At 39.2% G+C, this 21,419-nt stretch overlaps 1 protein-coding gene across 1 annotated transcript in view; it reads right to left on the reverse strand.

Moving 5' to 3' along the window:
- LOC131860182 (uncharacterized protein At4g15970-like) overlaps positions 1–21,419 on the reverse strand; it is a 113,630-nt gene that overhangs the window by 10,626 nt on the left and 81,585 nt on the right. The window lies entirely within an intron of this gene.

The following is a 21,419-nucleotide window of genomic DNA, read 5'->3' on the forward strand; positions in this document are numbered from 1 at the left end:
TCCCATATTCCTCTATTTTTAGGGTTTGCCATAAACTTTTCCCCTTTTATCCAATCACCTCCAAATTTTTTCCATATTATCCATCTCCAACTTTTGCTTCTTTGTCCCTCTTGGACAAATTTTCCCATTCCTTCATCTTTCCTCCAAAATCCTCATTTTACGCTTGCCTATCCCTTGGAAAGTGACAAAAACCTAGTCAAACCCCATTTACCCATCAAAACTTCCTTCAAATCCACATTTGTCATTAGTAAAAAAGTTTTTATTCATGTTTTTCTATTCATTCCCAAAAAATTAAATTTTTTTTTTTTTTTTGTCATTTTGTTGCCTTTTGCAGGACGCTTGTTGAAGACTCTATTTTTCAAACTACTAATCAAGTTGTTTTGTAGGACGCTTTTTGAAGACTCTATTTTTCAAACTACTAATCAAGTTGTTTTGTAGGACATTTTTTGAAGACTCTATTTTTCAAACTACTAATCAAGTGGTTTTGTAGGTTGCCTAGCTGATTCAACCAAATATTGTGCATTTATTTAAATTAGGCACCTAGATATTAATTAAAATGGAATGAATCATTGTCTTATGTGTCTTTAAGAAAAGCGTAAAGGTAGGAAAGTATGCTCTCATCTTACTAGACGATCAGAAATCCAGATCCTCCAACCTTTTCTTGTTTGATTGTGTTTTTACCTCTAGCGGGCCTGCCCTCCCAACTTGCTCTTTTAGAAGGTAAGAGGGGAACACCCAAGTGAGTACACCTGGATCTGGGGTTCCCAACTCACTATAATAAATAGGCCATTGACTATGAAAGGGTTAATGGTTGGGGCTATATGAGAGTTCACTCTCACACTGGGTGCTTAGTAGGATCCTAGAGATCTCAACATGCTTGTGTGACTACGAAGTTCTTGGTGCTTCGTTGGGCTATAGGCCTCAATTGCGCTTGCACAACTTCGAAGGGTAGCTCCTAACGAGAAGACTTACTAAACACCTTGTTCATAGTGGCCAAAAACCTTCTAGTCATTGGTGCAGGAGGTCGAACCTCTGAAGCGGCCCATATTCTTACGGCCCTTAGTAGAGACACAAAGTTCGCCATGAGGAGTTTTCATGGGAATTGATGCTTGGCTACCCTGAGAAGTGAGTGCCGTGGAGGGGAGCCAGTGGGGTCAAGCATCTAAGTGTCCACTCTGGGTAAGCGTAGATGGGAAACCAATCGGGATCCGATGACTATTGTCCTTGCCAGCCTTAAGAATGTTGTATATGAGCATGAGTGTCTTTGAGATAATATGCATTTAATCATTGTGTTTGCTTTGTTTGATACATATTTGCCAAGAGTAGACTAAAAACACATCACTATCCCCAAACACTTTGCAAAAATATTTGTCAAGACACAAACAAATTGTCCAAGTCATTACCCACACCAAGTCCAAAATTGTGTCAAAACTCCATCCGTCCCATTTTTCATAAGCCCAAGAGAGAAGCTAAGAGTTTATCCTCTATGTCAACATTCAAGTTTGTCCTTTGAAACACCTACTATCGTCCAAATCAGGGTGGTCATATCCCTTCATACAACTTGTCATTTAAATAGATCTTTCATGTTCATGCCAAAGACAACTTAGTCATCAAGTTTTCTTCTAAACCATCACTACCATACCTTCTTCATCAATCATCCTCAAATTTCTTAAATCCTTTCATCCTCAAATTTCTTAAGTCTTTTCATCCTCTAATTTCTTAAGGCCTTTCATCACAAATTTCTTAAATCCTTTCTTTCATCCTCAAATTTCTTAAGTCCTTTCATCCTCAAATTTCTTAAATCCTTTCATCACACAAATTTCTTCAATCCTTTCATCCTCAAATTTCTTAAGTCCTTTCATCACAAATTTATTAAGTCCTTTCATCCTCAAATTTCTTAAGTCCTTTCATCACAAATTTCTAAAATCCTTCCATCACAAATTTTCTAAGTCATTTCATCACAATTTTCCTAAGTCTTTTCATCACAAATACAGTGTATGGTCGCAACTCAATCCCAAAAGAAAAAGATGGCTGATCAACAATATGGCATGCTAGACATTGGTGTCCTATATGAAGATCCCATGCAAGATCATACACAAAGTGGGCAACCAAGCGATCAAGATTAAAGCCAAAATCTTGACATGGTTAACCAAGATGAACATTGTCCGGAAGTGCAAACTTTCCTAGCGGATTCTTATAACCAAGAGATGATGGAAAAGTTTATTAAACACAATCCTACTACACTTCTGAAAACTCTTCTTGAACATGGAGCTCAACTTCCTCCTGAATTTAATAGATCCGCTCTCACCCAACAACCACAAGGAGACCTCGCTCCCATACAAAGTGCTGCACCTACTATTCAAACTCAATCAATTGCAGCCCCATCAATCATCTAGGCTCAATCAATGCCACCCGCGATACCTCCCACCGTGGTCTCCATCCCACCTTCTTCCTCCTTACCATCCATACCACTATCAAATCCGATCTCATCCATTCTCCAACAAACTTCTATACCACCTCCTTCTATTCAACCACAAATTTCTATTCCACAAACTTCCCTTCCTCTCAACAATGTCACAAATTTTATCTAGACCGTATTCAATCCCATCACAATAGTTGGCGGACCGCAACCAACTGTCCCTCAAACCCCAGCGACATTGGTCATCACATCCCACGTTCCCACCTCCTCATCATATCAATATAGTGGTGGTGGTGTACCTTCTTTGGTTCATCCAATTCTTGGGGCAAATACAATCCATCAATATCAAAGTCCACAACAAGACCTCATGAAGGAAATTCAAGACATGAAGAATATCATCAAAAACATGAAAGAAAAGACTAATAAAAGGAAAGCTTAATCATTCGAATATTTTTTCCCTTGTCCTTACGACCCATCTATATCAGTTGCACCATATCCCTCGGGATTTGAGATCCCTAAATTCACCAAGTATGAAGGCAAAGGAGACCCCTGTGATCATGTCCGAGAATTCCACATCTTATGCCAAGAAGTCTCCTATAGTGACCTTTATCTTCACAGACTCTTTCCCAAGAGTCTCACGGGAGGCGCCCTAACATGGTTCTCATCTTTAACATGAGGTTCCATTGTCTCTTTTCCAGACTTGGCAGAAAAATTTGTGGCCCACTATGCATACAACATGGGTAATGATGTTTCTATGATGGACCTATGTAATACAAAACAAAGGCCTGGAGAAACCTTCACCAATTTCCTACAAAGATAGTGACATCTTATCGAAAAATTCCAGTGGGACATGCCAGAACAACATCAAATTGAACTATTTCAAAAGAACTTGGTGCCTGAACTTTAAAGACCTTTAATATCTCAATGTATCAAATCCTTCCAAAAATTGACCGATAAGGGCCTCGCCCTCGAACGTGTCTTGTTGGAGGAAGGAACCTTGAAACATTACCAGAAGTCATCACAAAGTTCTTCCTCTTATCATAACGACAAGCCAAAATTTTGGGCTAAAAATAAAAACGTGGTCAATGATGGTGTAACTGATGCAAAGCGGGTCCAAACCGTGGCCGCTCCCCCAAAATCCACCACCAATATTCATCAATTTAACAATCAAAACAATTCAAATCATTCTCAAAAACCTCACAACAATGTCTCAATCCACGGACGACCACCCCGATTGAATAACAGGACTCCAAGAGATTTCACTCCTCTTGCCGAGCCTATTGAAGTGGTGTTTCAAAAACTTGTCCAAGCAATTATAGTGGTTTTTCTAATCACTCACCCGTTTGATCCCAATCAACCTAAACCAAGATGGTAGAATGAAAATGAGTATTGTGAATACCATCGTATCAAGGGACATTTTACATGAAAGTGTATGAAACTGAAGATCTACATACAAGATCTCATTGATAGAGGTGAGATTGAGGTAGCAAATGCAAAACCTGGTAATAACAATGAAAAACTCAAAATGTACCAGGAACCCTTCCCAAAGCATGATAATGGAAAAGGCTCATCATCTAACGCAATGGGTTATGACTACGCTAATCACGTAACCAGTTTTGAATTTTAGTAAGTTGCATTGAACATGCAGACAATTATGTCATTGTCATAACCATCCAAGGAGTTATTCCTCCTTCCCAAAGCAGACCAAATCCGGCTAGAATAGTCATTCAAGGTGCCATGCCTTCCACCTCCCATTTCCAGAATGACTGCAATGCAACTACATGCCAAGGAAGAGTCACCATCCAAGGAGTTCCTCCCCCACCAAAACCCCCACCCATGTCTTCCACCCGCCGATATGACCTCCTTGATCAACTTGGGAAGACACCCGCACAGATCTCCATTTTGGAACTTCTTAAGACTTCTCTGGTCCATAAAGAAATTTTGGAACAAGCCCTTCTCCAATCACGTGTTCCAGATAACATCAATGCCACCCAATTCCAAGCCCTCATTGGAAACCTTGCTGCTCAACAACACATTGTATTTAACTCCAAAGATGCTCTCATAGATGAGGACCATAACAAACCTTTGCACATCAAAGCTCTCATCCACAAACACAAGGTCAAACGTATCTTGATAGATGGTGGATCCGAGCTTAATCTATGTACATACAAATTGATAAAACAATTGGGACTTTCTAAGGATCTGATAGACACATCAGGAAGGATCACAATAAAGGCATATGATGATGCAGAAAGAATTTCAAAGGGCGTGATCACCTTACCTCTTCAAGTGGGCCCCATTACAATTGAAGCCCCTTACCAAGTACTCAATCTTGATCTCCCCTAGAACATTCTTCTCGAGAGGCCATGGATTCATTCCTTGCAGGCCGTACCCTCCACCTATCACCAATGCATCAAATTCCCCTATAATGAAAAAGTGATCACTGTCAAAGGTGATTCCCAACCTTTTCAATATTGCAAACTATTAGAGGGGAAGCATCCGTATCATTGCCCACTAAATAGACCTTCACCGACACCTCCATCTGACACATCAAATGTTGCCTCCACATCATCCCAACCAAATAATCAAATCAAGATCTTGGACAATGGCTGTGGAGAATACAAATTGGAGGACGTCTTATTAATAGGCAACCTCCCTCTCTCTCCTAAGTCATTTGGCAAACCAAAAGAGCTAAAAAAGGACCCAAAACCAGTCATGCAATGCCAAAACACCACCTTCCAGCAATGGGGCCCACTTGATAATGAGAACCTTGAAGCAGATATCTCTTCATGGCTATACCAGGAAGAAGATGATGATCCAACAAGAATATCCAAAGAAATGTACCCAAAAGCATTTGCCATAGTTGAAAAAATGGGTTATAAAGGACACGGTCTGGGACCAAAGGAGAAAGGAAGAAAAGCACCCATAAATCCTATCTCCTATAGATACAACAGAGGCTTGGGGTACACCCCGGTGCCTAAGATTACTATCGGCGGTGCCCCTTTTAGTCCTTCTTCGGATATCAAAAGCGCTGACGAAGAGGAATTCCATGAAATGCCTTATGAATACGAGAAAGATACCTTCTTCGACACTTACATCAATACCATCACCCCTGTAACCCCTCCCACTTCACATGAGCTACATCTTGTCCATCCTGAACTCATTGACTGGGGCAACCAGATAAACCCACTTTAGATATCTACGCCGACGATAATGCTCTCATTGCTCTCCTAACAACGCAAAATATGGAAGATTGTAATAGAATTGAGGGTATTCAACTACACGAAAAGGGATACTTTGGTAGTCAAGTCAATGCCCTTATCCACAAAAAAGATAATAAAAGAAAAAGATATGATTTCCTAGGTGAAAACCTCCCTGAGGCATCTTTGGATGAACAAGAAATAAAAACAAAGGGCGTATCTAAAAGTGAAAATATGGAAAAGGCACTTGACGATGAGGGATTTGACCTCCCTACCATTGGCTACCTTCCACAGGACAAATCAAATTTGTTGATAGAAGAAACAGACAACATCAACATGGGCACCAAAGTCATTCCGAAAAATGTGCTCATTGCCAAATCCCTCACTGAAATTGAGAAACAAGACTTCATCAACTTCCTTATAGAGGTTAAAATCAATTTTGCATGGTCCTATTCCGATATGCCAGGGTTGGATCCTGCCTTGGTGGTTCACAATCTTGCCATCCACCCAGATGCAAAACCTGTAAAACAAAAACTCCGCAAAATGCACCCGCATATTGCTCTCTTGGTCAAGGCAGAACTTCAAAAGTTGTTAGACACAGAATCTATCAAACCCATAGACTATGCTGAATGAGTCTCCAACATTGTACCTGTCAGAAAACCTATTGGGGGCATCTGCATCTGCACAAATTTTTGAGATCTAAATATAGCTTGTCCTAAAGATTATTTCCCACTCCCAAACATAGATATGATTGTGGATCTTACAGCAGGACATGAAATGCTATCGCTAATGGATGGGTTTTCTGGATACAACCAAATTAGGATAGCAGATGAGGATCAACATAAAACCGCATTCACAACACCATGGGGTACTTTCTGTTACCGGGTCATGCCTTTTGGCCTTAAAAATGCTGGAGCTACATATCAACGGACAATGATAACAATTTTTCATGATCTCTTGCACAAAATTATGGAGGACTACATGGATGATCTACTAGGAAAATCCAAGACAAGACAAGAGCATATCCCTATTCTAAAACAAATCTTTGAAAGATTGGAAAAAATACAAGCTGCGCCTAAATCTCAAAAAGTGTGTGTTTGGCATCACATCGGGAAAACTACTAGGATTCATTGTTTCCCGTAGAGGCATCGAGGTTGATCCCACAAAGGTAAAAGCTATTATGGAAATGCCTCCACCAAAAACTCTCGGACAACTACGCAGTCTCTAGGGAAAACTCTAGTTTGTCAGGCGTTTCATTTCACAGCTAGCCGACAAGTGCCATCCATTTGCACACCTATTACGTAAAGACACAAAATTCAAATGGGATTGCCTCTGTCAAAAGGCCTTTGAAAAATTAAAAGAATATCTAGCATTACCTCTAGTTTTGATGCCACCTACCCCTGAAAAACCCCTCATTTTGTACATATGTGCTACTACAGTGGCATTGGGGGCATTACTAGTGCAAATAGATGATCAAGGGAAGGAACACGCCATTTACTACATCAGTCAGACATTGGTAGGATATGAACTTAACTACACCCCCATTGAAAGAGCATGTTTGGCATTAGTGTTTAGCACACAGAAACTACGACACTATATGCTAAACAACAAGACAAAATTAATTGCTAAAATTGATCCACTTAAATATCTCCTGTCAAAAGCTGATCTCACTGGCAGAACGACTAAATGGGTCATGCTCCTAAGTGAGTTTGACATCGAATATGTGGACAGAAAGGCAATCAAGGGACAAGTTATTGCAGATCAGTTGGCTGAAGCTCCACTTCCAGGTGGTCACCCTCTTCTCACAGAATTACCAGATGAGTTCATTATGACTGTTACCACATCCTCCACATGGCAATTGTATTTTGATGGCTCCTACACTCAAAATGGATCGGGGGCAGGAATATTATTGGTCACACCTCAAGGAGATGGCATCCCCAAATCATACAAGATAGCCTTTGCATGTACCAACAACATAGCAGAATACGAGGCCCTCATCACAGGTTTATGCTTGGCTATCCACTGGAAAATAAAGGAGTTACAAGTTTATGGTGATTCTCAGCTCATTATAAAACAAGTCAATGATGAATACCAAACAAAAGATGATAAACTCCTTCCCTACCATACCATGGTTGAAGATCTTAAACAACATTTCACATCAATCAAGTTTGATCAAATCCCACGAACAAACAACAAGGCTGCAGATGCAATGGCCACCATTGGCTCCCTCCTTCAAATGCCAACACATAGTCAGAAGTATGAGTTCTTGATTGAGCAATTGTTTATACCGGCATACGACCTACTAGAATATGAAATGGTGTGTGTTCTCATTGGTCTAGAGTCCCCTTGGTACCAAGAAACCTTCGCTTTCCTCAAAGACAACACCATTCCCCCACATCTCACCAAAACTCAACAACAAACTTTCATCCGCCAATGTGCCCGTTACACTATCCTTGCAGACACCTTGTTCAGAAGGCATTTTGATGGTTCCCTCCTAAGGTGTTTAGATAAACAAGAAGCTGAATGGGCATTACGTGAAGTACACGAGGGCATCTGTGGAGCACACTCAAGTGGACTCACATTGGCTAAAAAACTTTTGAGAACAGGATACTATTGGCTTAAAATGGAAGAAGATGCATACAAATATGTGAAGAAATGCATCCCTTGCCAACAACATGGCGACAAGATTCATGCACCATCACAAGAATTGAAACCATTCATTACACCATGGCCCTTCTCACAGTGGGGGCTTGATCTCATTGGGAAAATCCACCCTTCATCTTCCAACGGACATAAATTCATTATCACTGCCACTGAATACTTCACCAAGTGGGTAGAGGCTATCCCTCTTACTTTCACCACCGGTAAGAAAATATCCAAATTCATCTTGAACTACCTAATCTGCCGATATGGCATCCCAAAAGTTATCATCATAGATAATGGTAAACAATTTAAAAACCAGGATGTCAAAGAACTTTGCCAAAAATTCAACATCCAACACCGCTTCTCCACTCCATATTATTCCCAAGGCAATGGCCAAGCTGAGGCTTCTAATAAAATCCTAATAAAAATCCTCAAAAAAAAGTCAATGCAGCGGGCCGTGATTGGCACCTCCAAATCCATCCTGCATTGTGGGCCTACCACACCTCCATCCGCACCCCCATAGGTGCCACTCCTTATTCCCTAGTATTTGGTTCCGAAGCTATCCTTCCCCTTGAGATCGAGATCCCCTCTCTAAGGGTATCACTGCAAAACATCCTACCAGAGGAAGAATACAGAATTGCCCACTTACAAGAGCTAGAATTGTTAGATGAAAGGTGCCTCAAGGCCTTGAATCATCTCCGAGTATATCAAAACCGTCTGCGCATGAGTTATCATAAAAAAGTCAGAACCCGAGAATTCCAAGTTGGTGATCTTGTCCTCATGGAGAATCAGAAAAATCTAAAAGAAAGAGAAAAGAAAGGCAAGTTCAAGTCTAATTGGCTTGGACCATATGTAATCACAGCGAAATATGGATCAGGAGCTTATCAGTTGGCTACTCTTGAAGGCAATCCTTTGGATGATCCAATGAATATCATGCACCTCAAAAGGTTTTATGCTTAGTCCTCAGAAAGTCTTAAATTGTCAAAAAAATAAAAAAATGAGAAAAAAAAGATCCTGAAAAAATCATCACTTTGGTGCAAACCTGGCAAATAGGCACCTTATGATACAAAAAAATTTAAAAAAAAAAAAAAATCAGAAAAAGAAAGAAAAACAATTTGTGGCATTATGGGCAAGTATCTTGGTGAAAACCTCTGTGCAGGCACCAAGGTAAATAACCGGATCCACTATCTATCATGTCGATACTACAAATCATCTGCCATCCAGCCCACCCATGCACAACATTCCTTCTTTTCCGCCTCTCAATAAAACATGTGTATGATGATGAGTCTTCGCCTGAGTCATGAACAAGAAATGTCCTAGTGAAACTAAGCTTTTATGCCTCTGTATAAGCTTCAAGAAGTCTTGAGAAACAATCCCAAGTCCATCCTAGTTCTACTTTTGGCAAGAGGTATCATTTGGTTGCAAGGAAGAGACTTGTTAGATTTTGTTAGATCTTTTCATATAGGCTTGCATCTTTTTCCCTACGATTGTCACTATTTACGACTGCCTGGGTTCTTCCATATCCAGGTACGTTATGATAGGTGCATATTGGGGCATATTTCATAGTATGGCATGTTTTGGATCCTTCTTGTATAAATCAGAGACCTGGTACTAGTGTTTATCAACACTTACCTTCTCATGTACAAGAGGTATCGGTGTGTTTGAGGGTTTCCTTGCACGAACCCACAATTTTGTATTAGTGTTTCTTAACACTTGCATTGTTGTGTGCTAGAAATTCCCGTTTGTCTACAGAGTCAGTCCACGCCCTGCGTTTCTCATGGCATCCTGATTTCTATAATTAGTGGTGCAAGTCACTCAGGGCAACATCAAACTAGGTTGGCTCTCCACATTTGTTGTGCACAAAATCTCACCATCATTCCATCAAATCCTAAACTCAATAATCCCATGGAGTTCTCAATTGCCCCCATTTTCATCCATAGTCTCACATCTTGTATTCTTCTTTCCAAATACCTCATGACTGCTTCATATTTCTTCGTCATTTATCCCTTCCACCCTAACTTTTCTTCCTCTATTTTTTTTTCCTCACATAATCAATTCTTATTCTGATCATGTCTTATACAGGATGAATCCTTCCTGAAACCAGACGTTGTGATCGATCATGTCTTATACAGGATGAATCCTTCCTGAAACTAGACGTTGTGATCGATCATGTCTTATACAAGATGAATCCTTCATGAAACCATACACTCTTATCATGTCTTATATAGGATGAATCCTTCCTAAAACTAGACGTTGTGATTGATCATGTCTTATACAGGATGAATCCTTCCTAAAACCAGACGTTCTGATCAATCATGTCTTATACAGGATGAATCCTTCATGAAACTAGACGCTCTTATCATGTCTTATACATGATGAATCCTTCCTGAAACCAGATGTTGTGATCGATCATGTCTTATACAGGATGAATCCTTCCTGAAACCAGATATTGTGTTCGATCATGTCTTATATAGGATGTATCCTTCCTGAAACCAGACGTTGTGATCCGATCATGTCTTATATAGGATGAATCCTTCCTGAAACCAGACGGTGTGATCGATCATGTCTTATATAGGATGTATCCTTCCTGAAACCAGACATTGTGATCTGATCATGTCTTATACAGGATGAATCCTTCCTGAAACTAGATGTTGTGATCTGATCATGTCTTATACAGGATGAATCCTTCCTGAAACCAGACGTTGTGATCGATCATGTCTTATACAGGATGTATCCTTCCTGAAACCAGACGTTGTGATCTGATCATGTCTTATACAGGATGAATCCTTCTTAAAACTAGATGTTGTGATCTAATCATGTCTTATACAGGATGAATCCTTCTTGAAACCAGATGCTCTGATCATGTCTTATACAAGATGAATCCTTCCTGAAACCAGATGTTGTGATCGATCATGTCTTATACAAGATGAATCCTTCCTGAAACCAGACGCTCTTATCATGTCTTATACAAGATGAATCCTTCCTGAAACCAGACATTGTGATCGATCATGTCTTATATAGGATGTATCCTTCCTAAAACTAGACATTGTGATCTGATCATGTCTTATACAGGATGTATCTTTCCTGAAACCAGACGTTGTGATCTGATCATGTCTTATACAGGATGAATCCTTCCTGAAACCAGACATTGTGATTTGATCATGTCTTATATAGGATGAATCCTTCTTGAAACCAGATGTTGTGATCGATCATGTCTTATACAGCATGTATCCTTCCTGAAACCAGATGTTGTGATCTGATCATGTCTTATATAGGATGAATCCTTCCTAAAACCAGACGTTGTGATTTGATCATGTCTTATACAGGATGAATCCTTCCTGAAACTAGACACTCTGATCATGTCTTATATAGGATGAATCCTTCCTGAAACTAGACGTTGTGATCGATCATGTCTTATACAGGATGAATCCTTCCTAAAACCAGACACTCTTATCATGTCTTATACAGGATGAATCCTTCCTGAAACCAGATGTTGTGATCAATCATGTCTTATATAGGATAAATCCTTTCTGAAACCAGATACTTTGATCATCTTTGTCTTATACAGGATGAATTCTTCCTGAAACCAGACTGAATCTAGCTCTTATCAATCGAATCAATCAAAATTTCTCAATCTTACCAACCTAAGAAATCAAGCTAATCAAAGAACTTTCTTTTTCATCACATCAAATCTATCGGGACATCAATTTTGCAAAACTCCAAAGATCAAATACCTCAATTGATCTCCTGAGGGGGCATCACCATACAGTAATCTATCAATCAAGAGCTAGGGCATCCTATCAAACCAATATCAACATCAAAACAACATTATTCTTTGAATCAATGCGTCATCACACCTCGCTTCAAAGAGGGGCAAAATGTAGACACTAAAAAATAATTATTTTAATTATTTTTAATTCCTCACATAATTAATTAATTAATTATGTTAATTAAAATTCTTCTCAATATTAATTAAATATAATTAATATTGTCACTATAGCATATGATTGATTGATTTAATAAATCAATCCCTTTCTTTATTCTTCTAAAAAAATCAATCCTCACAAATCTTCCTCTTAGCTAATTAATTTCAATTAATTAGTTAACCTACATGATTCCTACAAATCATCTTCTTAATTCATCATTAACCTAATAAATTCTTCTAGAAACTCCCTAAACTCACTTAACATTATTCTTCTAATTTTTAATCCCTCCACTCATTCTCTCTACTACTCAAATTCTCCTACAAATATAAATTCCACCTAACATTTCCTCTAATCCCCCTCCTAATGAGTCGTTATTAGCCACAAAGTCAACTCTTTGTCCTTTCATCTAGCCACTAGCTTTAAATACTCTTTTTCTAGATGAATGTAAGATTTTTGAAATCTCACATTCCTCTAGGTATTTCCCTCTCCCAAGGAATTTTTAATTCCTTTTTATTCTTCTAATCCCCATAATATCTATTTTTGGAGAATTTTTAATTCCTCCAATGCATCTTGTAGAGTGTGGAGATACGAAATGCCTTTAAGGCATATTTCTTGGTCTCCACACCCTCTCTTGAACCTTCTGTGAGCTCACAAGTAAATCTTAGCCCTTCATCTCAAATTCATCCTAGCCATCCATTTTCCTCTCCTCTTCCTATAAAATAGGGTTCCATCCCTTCATTCAAAACATCTCGAAATCTAGTAAGTTTATGTTGCCCTTTTGAGCCCAGGAAATCATCTTGGCAACTTGATCATCTCATTCTTATCATTTTTCAAATCCATTCCATTTGTGCACAACATTGGAGAGCCATCCACATCTATCAATCAAAGGAGCACATCAAGTGGAGCATTATCAAGGGGCGCCTTCACTTCATCAAGCTCAATCTGAAGGAGAAGGTAAAATAGCAAGGTGAAATGGTCTTTTAATGATATTTTAGCATTTAGCATGTTTATTTCGTTATGTTTTTTCACCATATCTTCTTTATCTTGACTGCATTTTCCTCCAAACTTCACCAGATTCTCCACATTGCCATTTTCCACATTTTCTTCCTTGGGGGCCTTATCTCAAAAATCCACTTTTTGAAGCCCAAAATCCCATATTCCTCTATTTTTAGGGTTTGCCATAACTTTTCCCCCTTTTATCCAATCACCTCCAATTTTTTTCCATATTATCCATCTCCAACTTTTGCTTCTTTGTCCCTCTTGGACAAATTTTCCCATTCCTTCATCTTTCCTCCAAAATCCTCATTTTACGCTTGCCTATCCCTTGGAAAGTGACAAAAACCTAGTCAAACCCCATTTACCCATCAAAACTTCCTTCAAATCCACATTTGTCAGTAGTAAAAAGTTTTTATTCATGTTTTTCTATTCATTCCCAAAAAATTAAAAAAATTAATATTTTTGTCATTTTGTTGCCTTTTGCAGGATGCTTGTTGAAGACTATTTTTTAAACTACTAATCAAGTTGTTTTGTAGGACGCTTTTTGAAGACTCTATTTTTCAAACTACTAATCAAGTTGTTTTGTAGGATGTTTTTTGAAGACTCTATTTTTCAAACTACTAATCAAGTGGTTTTGTAGGTTGCCTAGCTGATTCAACCAAATATTGTGCATTTATTTAAATTAGGCACCTAGATATTAATTAAAATGGAATGAATCATTGTCTTATGTGTCTTTAAGAAAAGCGTAAAGGTAGGAAAGTATGCTCTCGTCTTACTAGACAATCAGAAATCTAGATTCTCCAACTTTTTCTTGTTTGATTGTGTGTTTACGTCTAGCGGGCCTGCCCTCCCAACTTGCTCTTTTAGAAGGTAAGAGGGGAACGACCCAAGTGAGTACACCTAGACCTGGGGTTCCCAACTCACTATAATAAATAGGCCATTGACTACGACAGGGTTAATGGTTGGGGCTATATGAGAGTTCACTCTCACATTGGGTGCTTAGTAGGATCCTAGAGATCTCAATCATGCTTGCGTGACTACTAAGTTCTTGGTGCTTCGTTGGGCTATAGGCCTCAATTGTTCTTGCGCAACTTTGAAGGGTAGCTCCTAACAAGAAGACTTACTAAACACCTTGTTCATAGTGGCCAAAAACCTTCTAGTCATTAGTGCAGGAGGTCGAACCTCTGAAGCGGCCCATATTCTTATGGCCCTTAGTAGAGACACAAATTTCGCCATGAGGAGTTTTCATGGGAATTGATGCTTGGTTGCCCCGAGAAGTGAGTGTCGTGGAGGGGAGCCAGTGGGGTCAAGAATCTAAGTGTCCGCTCTGGGTAAGCGTAGATGGGAAACCAATCGGGATCCAATGACTATTGTCCTCGCCAGCCTTAAGAATGTTGTATATGAGCATGAGTGTCTTTGAGATAACATGCCTTTAATCATTGTGTTTGCTTTGTTTGATACATACTTGCCAAGAGTAGACTAAAAACACATCACTATCCCCAAATACTTTACAAAAATATTTGTCAAGACACAAACAAATTGTCCAAGTCATTACCCACACCAAGTCCAAAATTGTGTCAAAACTTCATCCGTCCCATTTTTCATAAGCCTAAGAGAGAAGCTAAGAGTTTATCCTCTATGTCAACATTCAAGTTTTTACTTTGAAACACCTACTATCATCCGAATCAGGGTGGTCATATCCCTTCATACAACTTGTCATTTAAATAGATCCTTCATGTTCATGCCAAAGACAACCTAGTCATCAAGTTTTCTTCTAAATGATCACTACCATACCTTCTTCATCAATCATCCTCAAATTTCTTAAATCCTTTCATCCTCAAATTTCTTAAGTCCTTTTATCCTCAAATTTTTTAAGTCCTTTCATCACAAATTTCTTAAATCCTTTCTTTCATCACAAATTTCTTAAATCCTTTCATCCTCAAATTTCTTAAATCCTTTCATCACTCAAATTTCTTAAATCGTTTCATCACACAAATTTCTTAAATTCTTTCATCCTCAAATTTCTTAAGTCCTTTCATCACAAATTTCTTAAGTCCTTTCATGCTCAAATTTCTTAAGTCCTTTCATCACAAATTTCTAAAATCCTTCCATCACAAATTTTCTAGGTCATTTCATCACAATTTTCCTAAGTCTTTTCATCACAAATATCGTGTATGGTCGCAACTCGATCCCAAAAGAAAAAGATGGCTGATCAACAATATGGCATGCCACACATTGGTGTCCTATATGAAAATCCCATGCAAGATCATACACAAAGTGGGCAACCAAGTGATCAAGATCAAAGACAAAATCTTGACATGGTTAACCAAGATGAACTTTGTCCGGAAGTGCAAACTTTCCTAACGGATTCTTATAACCAAGAGATGATGGAAAAGTTTATTAAACACAATCCTATTGCACTTCTGAAAACTCTTCTTGAACATGGAGCTCAACTTCTGCCTGAATTTAATAGATCCGCTCTCACCCAACAACCACAAGGAGACCTCGCTCCCATACAAAGTGTTGCACCTACTATTCAAACTCAATCAATTGCAGCTCCATCAATCATCCAGGATCAATCAATACCACCCGCGGTACCTCCCACCGTGGTCTCCATCCCACCTTCTTCCTCCTTACCATCCATACCACTATCAAATCTGATCTCATCCATTCTCCAACAAACTTCTATACCACAAATTTCTATTCCACAAACTTCCCTTCCTCTCAACAATGTCGCAAATTTTATCCGAACTCTATTCAATCCCGTAACAATAGTTGGCGGACCGCAACCAACTGTCCCTCAAACCCCAGCAACATTGGTCATCACATCCCACATTCCCACCTCCTCATCATATCAATATATTGGTGGTGGTGCACCTTCTTTGGTTCATCCAATTCTTGGGGCAAATACAATCCATCAATATCAAAGTCCACAACAAGACCTCATCAAGGAAATTCAAGACATGAAGAATATCATCAAAAACATGAAAGAAAAGACTAATAAAAGGAAAGCTTACTCATTCAAATATTTTTTCCCTTGTCCTTACGACCCATCTATATCAGTTGCACCATATCCCCCTGGATTTGAGATCCCTAAATTCACCAAGTATGAAGGCAAAGGAGACCCCCACGACCATGTCTAAGAATTCCACATCTTATGCCAATTAGTCTCCTATAGTGACCTTTATCTTCGCAGACTCTTTCCCAAGAGTCTCATGGGAGGCGCCCTGGCATGGTTCTCATCTTTACCACGAGGTTCCATTGTCTCTTTTCCAGACTTGGCAGAAAAATTTATGGCCCACTATGCATACAACATGGGTAATGATGTTTCTATGATGGACCTATGTAATACAAACAAAGGCCTGGAGAAACCTTCACCAATTTCCTACAAAGATGGTGACATCTTATCAAAAAATTCTAGTGGGACATGTTAGAACAACATCAAATTGAACTATTTCAAAAGAACTTGGTGCCTGAACTTTCAAGACCTTTAATATCTCAATGTATCAAATCCTTCCAAAAATTGACCGGTAAGGACAGCGCCCTCGAACATGTCTTGTTGGAGGAAGGAACCTTGAAACATTACCAGAAGTCATCACAAATTTCTTCCTCTTATCATAACGACAAGCCAAAATTCTGGGCTAAAAATAAAAACATGGTCAATGATGGTGTAACTGATGCAAAGCGGGTCCAAACCGTGGCCGCTCCCCCAAAATCCACCACCATTATTCATCAATTCAACAATCAAAACAATTCAAATCAATCTCAAAAACCTCACAACAATGTCTCAATCTAGGGGTGACCACCCCGATCAAATAACAGGACTCCAAGAGATTTCACTCCTCTTGCTAAGCTTATTGAAGTGGTGTTTCAAAAACTTGTCCAAGCAGGTATATTGGTTTTTCCAATCACTCGCCCATTTGATCCCAATAAACCTAAACCAAGATGGTAGAATGAAAATGAGTATTGTGAATACCATCGTATCAAGGGACATGATACACGAAAGTGTATGAAACTGAAGATCTACATACAAGATCTCATTGATAGAGGTGAGATTGAGGTAGCAAATGCAAAACGTGGTAATAACAATGAAAAACTCAAAATGTACCAAGAACCCTTCCCAAAGCATGATAATGGAAAAGGCTCATCATCTAATGCAATGGGTTATGACTATGCTAATCACGTAACTGGTTTTGATTTTTAGTAAGTCACATTGAACCTGCAGACAATCATGTCAGTGTCATAACCATCCAAGGAGTTATTCCTCTTTCTTCCCAAAGCAGGCCAAATCCAGCTAGAATAGTCATTCAAGGTGCCACGCCTTCCACCTTCCATTTCCAAAATGACTGCAATGCAACTACATGCCGAGGAAGAGTCACCATCCAAGGAGTTCCTCCCCCACCAAACCCCCCACCCATGTCTCCACCCGCTGATATGACCTTCTTGATCAACTTGGGAAGACACCCGCGCAGATCTCCATTTTGGAACTTCTCAAGACTTCTCTGATCCATAAAGAAATTTTGGAACAAGCCCTTCTCCAATCACGCGTTCCTGATAACATCAACGCCACCCAATTCCAAGCCCTCATTGGAAACCTTGCTGCCCAGTAGCACATTGTATTTAACTCCAAAGATGCTCTTGCAGATGAGGACCATAACAAACCTTTGCACATCGAAGCTCTCAGCCACAAACACAAGGTCAAACATATCCTGATAGACGGTGGATCCAGACTTAATCTATGTACATACAAATTGATAAAATAATTGGGACTTTCTAAGGATCTGATAGACACATCAGGAAGGATCACAATAAAGGCATATGATGATGCAGAAATAATTTCAAAGGGCGTGATCACCTTACCTCTTCAAGTGGGCCCCATTACAATTGAAGCCCCTTGCCAAGTACTTGATCTTGATCTCCCCTACAACATTCTCCTCGGGAGGCCATGGATTCATTCCTTGTAGGCTGTACCCTCCACCTATCACCAATGCATCAAATTCCCCTATAATGAAAAGTGATCACTGTCAAAGGTGATCCCCAATCTTTTCAATATTGCAAACTATTAGAGGGGAAGCATCTGTATCATTGCCCACTAAATAGACCTTCGCCAATGCCTCCATCTGACACATCAAATGTTGCCTCCACATCATCCCAACCAAATAATCAAATCAAGATCTTGGACAATGGCTATGGAGAATACAAATTGGAGGATGTCTTATTAATAGGCAACCTCCCTCTCTCTCCTAAGTCATTTGGTAAGCCAAAAGAGCTAAAAAAGGACCCGAAACTAGTCATGCAATGCCAAAACACCACCTTCCAGCAATGAGGCCCACTTGATAATGAGAACCTCAAAAAAGATATCTCTTCATGGTTGTACCGGGAAGAGGATGATGATCCAACAAGAATATCCAAAGAATGTACCCAAAAGCATTTGCCATAGTTGAAAAAATGGGTTACAAAGGACATGGTCTGGGACTAGAGGAGAGAGGAAGAAAAGCACCCATAAATCCTATCTCCTACAGATACAATAGAGGCTTGGGGTACACCCCGGTGCCTAAGATTACTATCACCGGTGCCCCTTCTAGTCCTTCTTCGGATATCGAAAGCACTGACGAAGAGGAATTCCATGAAATTCCTTATGAATACTAGAAAGATACCTTCTTGGACGCTTACATCAATACCATCACCCCCGTAACAATCATTTATGTCGTCACCGATTTCTACAATATTGGAGAGGTGCCAGCTCTATGGAAGGTCACCAAAACTGAAATGACAAAGCTCACTGGTTCTGTGAGTGACCAATAGGCAATGACCATCAACACCATCTTTGATGATCTGGTAAAATATGCTTGCATGGTGATTGGTTACTGGATATTTTATGCCATCAGAATGAATTTTGTCCCTGTTGTTGCAGTGAATGCTGCTTATAGGATGATCAAGGAAGACACTACATTTGACCTATGTACCTACCTACAGAAGCAATTGTTGTTGAATCTGAAGTCCATCAAACAAGACAATTATCTAAGGTTCAAGTTTGGCCAACTTCTGGTCGGTTTATTCTTCTACTTTCAAGGTTATTTCCCTGGAGTAGGTGATGTTCAATGATCTGCTGACCTACCAGTTTCCAGATAAATTAAGGAAAGTCTACAAGCAGTAGGAACTGGATATCCTGAGGTTCTAAATAAGTATTTTGATGATTTCAAATGGAAGATGAGCCAGAGAATGAGGATATCTGATGATATTGTGAAGAAGTATGAAGATGACATCTACTTCACAATAAGGATAGATGACTGCATAATGGAAGTGGTGGAACCGAGAAAGGAAGTAGTTGGGCCTATGGGGTATGAAGTGGTGAATGACATGTTGATCAGCTATTCCTCTACCCTACTTGCCTCACCACTGGATGCAAAGAAAAAGAGAACCGGTACCTACGTGGAAAGGGTCACACTGATTGAAGAACCAAAACAAAAAAAGGGCAAAGCAGTGCCATCAGTATCTGCACCGGTTACCTCTGCCAATCCAAAAGTGACCAAGTGGTCACCAGCTAAGAAGAAACCCGACATTATTCCAGCAAAGGTATTTGAGAGGAAGCAGAAATCCAGGAATCACTCACCGAAGTTAGAGGACACAGAACCAAAGGCTGAAACAAAGAAGACAAGGCAATCAAGCAAGAAGGAGAAGTCTACCGGTAATGTACCAGCAACTTCTATACCAGTAAATATAGGCATTTATTCTTATAAACCAATGACACATTGTCAGAGGACAATAAAAAATATTAGGAGAAAAGTGCTTGATGATTTAAAAGAATATTTTGATGATTTTAATGATAATGAGAAAGAAGAGGTAGAATAAGAAGTCATTAAATACTTATGTATTAATGATCGGTCGCCATCTGAGATTAGATCAGTTACACCATATTCTTTTTATAATTATTTAGATAATAAATGGTGCATTGCCATTAAAAGAGAACATGAGATCAGGGAGAAAAATTTTGCACAATATTTTCCTGATGCTTCAAATTTTGAATTATTTGAAATAATGGATAAGAACGAAGGCATCTTCTTCATGAGAAGGAGAAGACTTAGGCTACTGGAAGGTAAAGCTTCTAAAGTGGAAAATGACACACATATACATGTTAAATCTGTTGTCGAAATACACCGGGTAGCTGAAGCCACTAAGAAGACTGAACAAGAACTTGACCTATCATCAGGCAAACTGGATGAGGTATTTGACAGTCTAGGAGAAAGAGTGATAGAACAAATTGATCCTATTGATGTTGATGCATTAGATATTGAGGATGTCACTCCTAACAAAGAACAAGTGGAAAAAGAGAAACATGACAAAGAGAAAGCGGAGAAAGAGCAAGAAGAAAAAGCAAGGCAAGAAGAAATCAAGAGGAAAGAGCCAGAGAAAAAGAAAGAGGAAGACAAGAGAAAAGAGGAAGAGAAAAAGAAAGAGAAAGATAAGAGAAAAGAAGTAGAGAAGAAGAAAGAGGAAGAAAAGAAGAAATAGGAAGAGAAGAAGAGAGAAGAAGATAAGAGAAAAGAAGAAGAGAAGAAGAAAGAAGAAGACAAGAGGAAGGAAGAAGAAAGGAAGAAGGAGGAAGAGAAGAAAAAACAAGAAGAGGAGCAAAAGAAGAAAGGAGAGGATAAGAAAAGAGCAGAAGAGGAGAAGGAAGCAGAGAAGAACAAACAAGTGGAGATCAAAAAAAAAGAAGGAGGGCAAACTCCTAAGGCAATCGGTGACCAAACCAAACAGGTTGATACCACCAGTCCTATTGATCTAACTCTTGCAAGTTTGACTCAATCATTAGATGAGTCTGAGCTACTATGAAGCATCAAACTTGCACAGGAGAGACTAGAAGAATTGCGAAGGAAGAAAGAATAGGATTTCATACAAATTGCAGTTGACACCCTTACCAGTCTAATTCCTGAAACCAACCTCCCCATTATTGATTCCTCTCTATCCAAGCTCAAACTCCTCTGTACCACAGTGGAGGACCAGGTACAATTCTTGAAAGATGTTGGTAAAGAAACTGCAAAGAAGAACCATGAAAAGGAACTCAATACTACCTTAGTCAAGCAAATGAATGAACTACGGACACAACTACTGAAATAGAAAAATTATATCAGTGTTGCTATGGGTGAAGGTAAATTATTGTTGAGTAAAATCTGTCAACCCCATCTATTTTGTGACGATGTGCTTAAACAGAAAGCTCAACTCCAACTGGAGTTA

The sequence above is a fragment of the Cryptomeria japonica genome, chromosome 11, assembly GCF_030272615.1.
Source record: "Cryptomeria japonica chromosome 11, Sugi_1.0, whole genome shotgun sequence".
Lineage (NCBI taxonomy): Eukaryota > Viridiplantae > Streptophyta > Pinopsida > Cupressales > Cupressaceae > Cryptomeria > Cryptomeria japonica.